Source organism: Balaenoptera acutorostrata, chromosome 10 (assembly GCF_949987535.1).
Source record: "Balaenoptera acutorostrata chromosome 10, mBalAcu1.1, whole genome shotgun sequence".
Lineage (NCBI taxonomy): Eukaryota > Metazoa > Chordata > Mammalia > Artiodactyla > Balaenopteridae > Balaenoptera > Balaenoptera acutorostrata.
This window is the reverse complement of record NC_080073.1, coordinates 96,809,127-96,819,344: the sequence shown is the minus strand read 5'-3', so window position 1 is coordinate 96,819,344 and position 10,218 is coordinate 96,809,127. Positions and strand designations below refer to the sequence as shown.

Here is a 10,218-nt window from a genome sequence, read left to right as displayed (position 1 = left end):
AAGACTTCTAAATGGCTGGAACTGGGCTTTTCCAATAATTTTGAAACTATCCATGAAGAAAATTAATTTTAAAATAGACAACAGAAGTATTTTTTTACATGTGTTTCGAATGTGTTGATATTACCTCATTAAACAAGGTCAGAACATGACTAGGAGGCAGGGGTCAAAGGAGATATACTTAATGAGGTTGTAACTGGAGAAGACTGAAGTTTGTTTGTTTTTTCTCTGTTTATTTCTAAACTCATAGCTTAATGGGATAAAACATATTTGAGCTCAAGCTCTCAAATAATTTAAGGAAATTTCTTAGTGTGTAGTGCTTAAGAGTCTAGTAATTTGGCTACTAAATAACTGTGTGACCTTGGACAGAGTGTGTAATAAAGATTAGCTATTATTATGATTTATAATTGAAAAAGAAATAAGGACTTGGGTAGACAAATTCCAAATTATAGAACAGGAAAATTTTTATATAAATATTTCAGTCGAGATATCTGGTTTATTTTACATATTAGGGATTTGATGATAATATATAGAATGTATATTATCTTGAGGATATTTGTTGCATTTTGTTAAACCTGGAAATTTTATCTTTTATCAAAATGAAATTATTATGAATGCTGATGTAATTGAAAATTTTCATTTATTTTGCTATTTTAAAATGGATCAAAATATCTCTTTGATTTTGATAATAATTTTATAACCAGTTCAGGGGTGAGGAGAATTAAAATTTGATGGCTCAGACACAGTGCCAATCAGTTTATTTAAAGGAAGATGAAAAGATTGTTATGACTAACCAGACAAATAAAGACTAACCAGAATTGAAGGCTAAGAGAAAAAGTGACAGATTTGACAAAGTATAATAAAAATTATAGTTAAAATTTATTCAGCATTGTACATGATCAGGCATTGTAATTAGAATTTTTCATTCATTCATTTATCTCATTCTCAGAACAACTCAGTGAGGTAAGTACCATTACGATGCCCATTTAGCAGATGTGGAAACTGAGGACCAGATGTATTAAACTGCTTTCCTGGGTCATGTAGCTAATAAACAGTAGAGCTGGGATTCAGGCCCAGGTAATCTAACTTTGGTGTCTGTGGTAAAATCTTTCTAAACTATAAGCAAATGAGCTACTATTTGTCTACGACATTCTTCTGTAAGTTTAACATTTTCAATAGGTTGAAAACATTGAACATAAATTGCTATATTACGGCACATGTATGAATTGGAAAGCATTAATGAGGTAATTATATTTTGTTTTAACCAAAAGTTAACTTTGGGTTTCTTGATGATTTTTAGCATAAACACTAGTTCTAAAACGGAGCTGTCCAATGTGTCACATGTGTAATTTAAAAGCTTTTAGTAAGCATGTTAAAGTGAAAAGAAACTGTGATAATTTTATTAATATATTTTATTTAACCCAATATATTAAAAATATTATTTCATCATGTGATCAATATAAGGATTATTAATGAGATATTATACCTTTTCGGGGTTATTGTTCCAAGTCTTTGAAATCTGGTGTGTATTTCGCACTTACCGAACATGTCAGTTTGGACTGGCCCCATTTCAAGTGTTAAGTAGCCACATGGGGCTAGTGGCTACTGATTTGGATGGTGCACCTCTAGAAGATCTTTTTAGGAAAGTAAATTCATTATTTTACATATTTCAAAAATGGTGAGAATAAGAAAGGCCAGTCATGCATCCATACAATAATTTTCTCAGCTGTACTACCTTCATTTCCAACTTAACTCATTGGATTAATGGCTGCCACTTAACTTGTTCAAATGATATCTCCTGTCAGGTAAGGCGACAAATTTTAAATGGATGGTTTCCTTACAATCTTGTAATTTTGTCTGAGAGCTAGAATGGGGTAGACCTTAAGATAAAACTAAATCTCCTTGGGAAAAGCGAATGTCTACAAGAATACCTCACAGAATAAGGGAGAACCAGGTCACGAAGGAATTCACTACGTGTGGGCCCAACGTGGGCTTTCCCAAGCCTTCAGCATCCGGGGTTAGGGGTGGCCAACTCAACAGCCATTCCCTGTTCTGTATTTAGTTCTCAACCAGGCAGCAATGCATAGGTCAACAAACATTTATTAAGGGTCTTTTGATTCTTCATTGAAAAATTACTAATATTTGCTCACTGAAAAAAAAAATCAGACCAAATCGAATTGCATATAATTCTTCAATTCTTCAACTGTAGTTTCAGTGGTAATCACTATTAACAATTAGGTGTGTATTTCCCCAGACCTTTATCTATATGTCTATGTCTATGTTTCTATCTACCTAGAAATTTCTTGTACAGAAATGGGATCACCCCATTTATATTGTTCTGAAGCCCCTCTTTTTTATTTAATAAGAAATCAGTATCTTTTTATGTATTTTATATATTTTGTTCTTTTTAATGGCTGCATAGTATTACACGGTATGAGTGTGCCAAATTTATTTAAGCACATCACTACTGATGGACATACAAGTTGTTTCAAATTCTTGCTATTACATAATTGCTGCAATGCACACCATTGTACATCTATCATTATACACTTGTGTATTTCTGCATGACAAATTTCTGAGAATCGAGATAGCTGGGTGAAAGGGATGCACATTTAAAATTTTGACAAATACTATCAAACTGCTTTTCAGCCTGTGGGAAAGACCTCGTCGCTTGACTTCATCTGGAAGTACCAATGTTCCCAGTACAGGAAAATGGCCAACCGTTCTGAGGAACAAGCTGTTTCTATTCTCCACCATAAAATGAATCTTCTATTTTCATTAATTAATATGTGTAGCTTCAATTGGTAATAACATTGTTCTGCTTTAGGGCTTCTCAGATGGGTAGCAAACCCAGAAAACATCAGCTACCCTGGGGTTTTGTTATGAGTTATTGACATTCCTTTGGTGATTCACAAGTGCCAGGAAATAAATGCCATGCTCCCTGGGGTCTAAACGAAGACGTTGTACGTTTTGGGTTCAGTAACTGATCTTTCAAGAAAACATAGTATGGGGTGATGACTCACCCCGTGGTAGCTGTCCTCCAGCTCTTGTCCTTTGGAGGAAGCATTACTGTGGGTGTGCTAGTACTTTTCCCTCCCTCACCAAGTATTTCCTTAGGAGAGGATGCCTAGCATGTGTCAAGGTTGGCCTCACCCTTATCTTCTCCGGAGCACGGTGGCCTGCAGCGCGCGGTCCGGGCTTGGCACAGAGAAAGCCGGCGCTCAAGGTAGACGCTTCGCAGTCACCGCCAGTGGTGGAGCAGTGGCAGCAGCGGAGACTCACAACGCAGCCTCAAAGTTGAGTTTCAGCGTGTAAGGTTACAAGCGTATCCTGTGTTGACGATAAAACCTGAAGCCCCCTTCCCCCTCTTTCCTACTGGGGCCCTCCACCACTGGAGTGAGCCCAGACCCGCTGAGGCGAAGCTGGGTAAGAGAGGGAGGCGGCGGCGGCGGCACGGTGCGTCTTGGCAGCTCCGAGGTTGCTGCGGCAGCGGCCACAGGAGCACCGGGACCAGTTGCTGCACACTTCGTCAGTTCGCACTGCTTTCTTCTCTCTTCAGTGCATTTCCATTTTGAGGGTACAGCTCCAAAGGAGAAAGGTGTGGAGGGGGCTTTGGAATGTCCAGTGTGGGAAGCCAAAGGGGGTGCCCACTACGAGGCAAAGAGGAATTGGCCCTGGCCCCGCTTCCCCTCTTGCTGGGGCGAGACCGACGCTTTGGCGACGGAGCTTGAGAGAGGGGTGTGTTTGTGGTGGTGGCGGCTCCTTGGGGGTCCTTGTCCCCTCGCAGCAGCCAGACTGCTGAGGAGAAGGGCAAGGGTCCCGGCGGCGGCCCGGCGGGTCCCGGGTCCCGGGCGCCGGGGGGGGGTCCCCACTGGGCCTGGGGGCCCCGGCGGTTGCCATGGTGACGCAGGGTCGGTGGCTCCGCGCAGTGGAAACAAAGCCGCCCGCCTGCCCGCCCGCTCCTCGCCCGAGCTCCTCCTCCGCCGGCGCCTCCCTCCCCTCCCAGGCGCCGCCGCCGCCGCCGCCGGAGCGGCTCCCGGCCCCGCGCCCGCCGCCGCCGCCACCGCCACGGCCGCCGCCGCCACGGGCCAGGTAAGGCGAGCGCGCCCGCCGCGCGGAGGGCTCGGGCCGGGCGCCGGGGGTGGGGGTCCGCCTGCTGCGGGGAGCGGGCGCCGGGGCCCGGCTGCACCGGAGTCCCCGAGGGGCGCGTCCCCACTGGAGACTGTCTCCCCGGCCGCCCCGCAACCTCGGAGGGCGCCCGGGTCACGGCGGCGGCGGCGGCGGGCGGCAAACTTCGCGGTCGGCGCAGGGCCCGAGCCTCCTGCCGGCGCGACGGCCCTGCCGGTCTCGGCTCCGCTCGACGGCGTACGGGGCGCGGGGCTGCCCGGAGACGGCCCGGCGCGCGGGTGAGGCTGTGCGGGGAGGCGGGGGTGGTACCTGCCTGCGTATCCTTTCTCTCCCCCTCCGTCTCGGCGTGTTATCGAGGCTTGTAGAAAAAAAAAAAAGATATGAAAATATTTACCTCTGGACTTTCATGTTTCCTAGTTGATTCTCTTTGAGGACGGGATGGTGCTAGGGTCTCCAAGGGAACAAACGAGACTTTTTTTTTTTTTTAAACCATCTCTGAAAAGTGAGCCCAGGCTTCCATGCCTGGGACGGGAGCATTTTGAGGTGCTTCTGAAGTTCGTTTGGATTTTGAACATAACCGCCTTTATCTTTGGAAGGTGTGACTAAATGGGAAAGGTAGCCCGGGTTTCCCATCCAGCAATACCAGTGTTAATAGGATCAATACTTTGTAGATTGGATACTTGGCACCGATGTCATTGCTGCTGTTTCTGGAAGGTATTGTGTTCGTGCTTTAAGGAACTGGAAAATGCCTTGCGTTTCTATGTGTGAGGAAGCAAACCAAAGCACCTCTGAGGGCAGGTATCTGGGCGGTGTTTGCATCTGTTTCTGAGTGTGAGGAAGAGGGTTACGATGGCCTTGCTAAGGGCATTCAGGTACTGGATGGGGAATTGCTCAAGTTATGGGTAACCTCCTCTCTTCTCAACGGCCCCAAGCCTCGCCATCATTTCGTGATATTTAGTTTGTTGCAGACACAAAGAATGGATTAAAAATAGGATTGTGAAGACTGTTTCGTAGCTACTTAGGTATCATCTTAGGTGTACTCATGTGAAAGACGGAAAACAGTTTTCATTTTTAGAAATATAGCTGATCAATTCAGAAGGAAATAATGTATTTGTTAATATTTTTTAATTTGGGGAGAAATGTCACATTGATAACTGGAAAATAATTCAACTTATTAAATTGTATACCCAACTTAGTAAAATAATTTATAAGTTGGAAGAGGTCAGTTAGAGAACATTACATGGAAAACAAGAAATTATATTTTTGCTAAAAGGTAGTTAACGAGAAGAAATCATTGGCAGTGATCATTTTGAATTGCAGTTAAGTTGATTAGAATTACGGATGTTAAAGCTACTTGAGGTTTCAGACATAAAGTGATATTCCTCTTCCCTCTTTTGGGATTTCAACACCTGTTAGCTAGCTGATTACTAGGTTTCTGAGTCTGTTCATATTTGCTAGTAATTTTTAAAAATTATTTATTTATTTATTAGTTTTGGCTGCGTTGGGTTTTCGTTGCTGCGAGCGGGCTTTCTCTATTTGCGGCGAGCGGGGGCTACTCTTCGTTGTGGTGCAAGGGCTTCTCACTGCAGTGGCTTCTCTTGTTGTGGAGCACAGACTCTAGGCGCGCGGGCTTCAGCAGTTGTGGCTCGCGGGCTCAGTAGTTGTGGCTCGCGGGCTCTACAGCGCAGGCTCAGTAGTTGTGGAGCACGGGTTTAGTTGCTCCACGGCATGTGGGATCTTCCCAGACCAGGGATCGAACCCGTGTCCCCTGCATTGGCAGGCGGATTCTTAATCACTGCACCACCAGGGAAGCCCTTTGCTAGTAATTTTAAGTCATGTCACTTCATTAGAAGATTGTATTGGAAACTAAAGAATTGAGTTACAGCAACAATTTACAGGTTATTTCACAATTGGGTTTGTTGTTAAACTGAATTTTACCTGTAGAGTGATTCACAGATGTTCTGCTAAATACTCTTTGATGATGGTAATGAAATGGGACATTGATTAAAATGAAGTCTATCTGTTTTCAGAAGATAACCAGGAGAGAAAAATAAGTATTTTCTCATTTAAGCGTGAAAGGCAACCAGGATATTGAATCCTGGTCCTGTTATATAGACAGAATATAGTTTCATGTTTTGTAGCAAAAATAATAATTTTTGTGTTCTTTCTAAGGCACCAAGAGTACAGCTTTATTCACATCTCTGTTAGCAAATCCAACATTCAAGTGAAAGTATTCTGGACCTGCTTTTCAGCCACGTGGGCCCCTCACTATGAGTTCTAGCCTGCGGCACTTAGTTTGTATTCTGAAGAAAGGAGATAGCCAGTGTTAATTCAGCACAATAAGGGCTCATGTTTTGCCTTTGCTGCTAGCTCACACAAGGCACAGGATTCAAAATAGTTTGGCATCTTTAAAGCTGTATCGCTTTCTGCCAAAAAACTAAAGTCAGTAAACATCAGCAATAAACAGGCATGTATTGCAAGCACCGCTTTGTTCTAGTGGTTTATTTACACAAGCTCTGAAGCAGGAAATGAAGCTTTTGTCAGTGAAGTGAAAAACAGCAATTTGGCATGCTTATATATGTTACTAGCATCATGAGGTATGTGCAGAACCAAATAATGAAAGCAAAAAGTGCTGTGATATCCACAGTACCTTCTTAGGAAATGCAAATGGGAGTGTGGTGTACCTCCGTGGTTGAGACTGGCCACCTGATGGAAGTAGGGAACAGCACACAGCATCCTCAGGTGTAAAATAGCAGTTGTCACTGTCCCTCATTCACAGTAATAGGAGTCTTCTGCAATTCTAGGCTTCAGAGTCTTAAAATTAGAAAAGTCTTAATTTTGTAAAATTATTTTATAATTTTGTAAAGTCATAGTTTTATAAAGTCTTAATTTAATGATTAAAAAAAAAAACCTGGTCCTAATTTTTGGTTTACGTTGTAAAATTTGGTCTGATAATTAAAACCACAGCCATCGTTCTACCTGAAGAATTACGTAACTTGACTTACCAAGCAGGTCCAAAGAGATAAAAAGGGCCAAGGCATGTTCTTGTTTAAGTAGGATTAACCTTGTACTTGTGCCATTGAAAGTCATTTGCTTGTAACCATATGAGCCTGCATGGACAGTATTAGGCCACTGAAGCCTTTGTTGGCTGTTTCTGGGTCAGTGTTCTCTAGCAATTTCTAGCACTGTGGTAATGTGATGACTGCTTGGTAATTTAGCACGTTGTACAATGTGTTGTAGCATTTGTGAAAGCACATTTCTGAAAAAGTGATAGTTTTTTAAAAGTGATTTCTTCATTACCAAAACACTTAGGTTTGGATTTGTGGCTGGGGAGAGTAATGTTAACCCCGTGACCTCGAGGAAAAAATGCTATAAATGTAAGGTATTGTCAGCTGACCTGCTGTGCGTGGTGGGTATCGATCATGACCATTGTGCTGAGAAAAGGCATGGGAAACCCATGCTGGTGGTGATATGAAGGGGTGTTTCGTGCCGTGGATTATTAGTAGGGATTGACGGAGGTTGAAAAACATTTGTGGGCCCATACTTCATTTTTTTGTGCCCTCAGTTAAAATGAGGATAAGCTCTCTTAAGCCATTTTAGAAACCACTTTACAAAATGGGAAACACATATATTTATACAGTCTAGCACAGAATTGGAGTGTTATAAACATAGTTCGAGGTCAGTGATTGATTTCCATATGTGCCAGTTCTTTGTAGCAATTATATAGTTTTGGACATCCGTCAGCAAATGTTTATCAAGTGTTTCCTTCTCTTTATTCCGTATCACTTGATAAAGTCACCTGAGCTCTTATGGTTGAGGACTTACTTGTTTTCCAACTGTTATGGTTATTCTTTTATTGTATGTGTAACTCATTACATACAATACCCAAATATTCTCCATTGGCCTAGTTTTCAGCCTTCCTTTTCTTATGGGGAAAAGTTACCAGTTAATTCTTAATGCTATTTAAGTAATTTTATATCCCCAGGGCTTTTAGAAAATATGAGTTGGTTAATTTGTTATTCAATAAGAAAAATATTAGAAACTTAGTTTATAATGGTGTGTATTTTTAAAAAACCCACAACACATGTTATAATCCTTAATTTCACATTTTGGACATGTACAGAGGATGCATGGTGGATAGGAAAATTTGGGATCCTGTTAGGTGACCAAGTGCTCATTTTCCTAACTGCCTGGATCTAGATCTCTGCTTCTTTACTTCATAATCAGTTGAAATGAAAGCCAAAGACCCTCAAAGTGGAGGCTTCAGTGAGTTAAAAAGTGTTAGAAAGGGAGATTAATATACACTGAGACCCCGCCGGGCTTGGAGTGAAGGGGAGGGGAGGAAAAAGATGGATGGCACTGATCATCTCTTCAACACCTTATGGTTCAAGATCCTGAAGCAATTCCCCACGGGCTGTTTACATGGTTTCCAGAGACTCCTGCAAGTGCACTTTGAATATTATAAGCCACAAATTAGGGCATAAGAATAAAGATTTTTGACACAGATATATTATATAATCTAATTGGTCAGGGAGAACAGTTAGATAATCAAGACAGTAATGGAGCTCTAAAATAAAACTGTGTGTTTGTCCCACATATTTGAGGTGTTCAAACGAGAGATTGTTGCTCTGAGTATCAGTCCATTATGAACTGTCTTCCCTCTATGATAACCAAAGCCGTTCAAGGGAGACATGGCATTTTACACAATTTTATCACTACGTGTTGTGTCAGGCATAGTTGTATTGAAGAATAGATGCTTACTCAGACTCTTGAGTGGTAAACCTCTAATGAAAGGTTTCTGTGTGGTCTTATCTGGCATTTCGTCTTGTTTCATATAGTTTCCTCCGACCCTGGTTAGTATGATTGCAGTTCCATCTTTTTTCTATCAATCAAACCCTTGCTAGTGCTTCCTAATAGAAGCTGTGTTCTAAACACTTTACAAATATTAATTTATTTAATCCTCTTAAGAACTCTATGAAGTAGGTACTACTGTGATTCCCCATTTTCAGAAGGAGGAAACTGATGTGATCTTTCTCTGTTATATTAACCTACAGGTACACAAAATGTACCAGATTCCTGGCTTCTTTATGTCAAGGAATGCAGCAAGCTTTGCTTTTTAATTCACTGAAATAAAGGCACTAATCGTTATGGCACTTGGGTTTTTTTCTTATTTTAATGAAAAGAAACAAAACCTAAAGTCATAAAACGAGAATCATTTCTTCATAGTGTATTGTGACATATGCCAGTGTTTTCTATACTTAAAAAAACTAGAATAGGCTAATTTATAGAAAAGATACTTTTGAAGGTAGTTGTTCTTTCACTTATTATCTGTATTCATATATTGAAAGAATATATATTCCCTACGGTGTTAGCCTTGCTATATACATGTAAATATATCTTTTATATGTGTCTATTTTGCATTGCCTTATGTAGACTATCATCAGTCTAGGCTCACCTTTTAAAAAAAATTGAAGTACAGTTGATTTACAATATTATATTAGTTTCAGGAAGACAGCATAGTGATTCAGTATTTTTGCAGATTATACTCCATTATAAGTTATTACAAGATAATGACTATAATCCCCTTTGCTATAGGCTCATCTGTTCTTTTCTCAGTAGCTCTAACCTGTCCTGAGGACCAGGACTCCTTCTCACTCATTCTCTTCCAAGAGAACTCTGTGTATACCATCTTTTTTTTTTTTTCTTTAACAATTTAGCATGTTGTTTGAAAATACATGTATCTGTTTTTTGTGCTAGACTGTAAACTTCTTAAGAACAAGAACTGTGTCTTACTCATTTCCAAAGATAAGATAGGTACAAATGTGCTTTTCTTATTTGAATACTTAAAAGATTTTTAATGTGATATAAACTTAACATTTTTAAATCTAGTTCCAAAGTCAGTATTGAGGGCCTTAAAAATGTCAATATTAGGGTCTTAGGAAAGTGACTCAAATTTCTTAGAGTAGTATTACTTCAGTTATCCAAGTTTCAAAATGTATCCTTAGGGCACTATAAAATTACTTTGAGCTTTTAGTTATTTGAAGTACAACATTAGAAATCAAATACCACAATTTCATTTTCAATTTATTTGGA

General features: G+C 40.8%; 2 protein-coding genes across 2 annotated transcripts in view; both read left to right on the top strand.

The window, feature by feature from the left end:
* The first annotated feature begins 3,539 nt into the window (after positions 1-3,539).
* The window catches only part of RNF182 (ring finger protein 182), a 70,165-nt gene continuing 63,486 nt past the window's right edge, over positions 3,540-10,218 (top strand). The window contains exon 1 of the mRNA XM_007173969.2: positions 3,540-3,595. The gene's annotated coding sequence lies outside the window, so the exon portion shown is untranslated. The remainder of the gene's footprint in view (positions 3,596-10,218) is intronic.
* Positions 4,071-10,218, top strand: part of CD83 (CD83 molecule) — a 193,722-nt gene continuing 187,574 nt past the window's right edge. The window contains exon 1 of the mRNA XM_057555710.1: positions 4,071-4,089. The gene's annotated coding sequence lies outside the window, so the exon portion shown is untranslated. The remainder of the gene's footprint in view (positions 4,090-10,218) is intronic.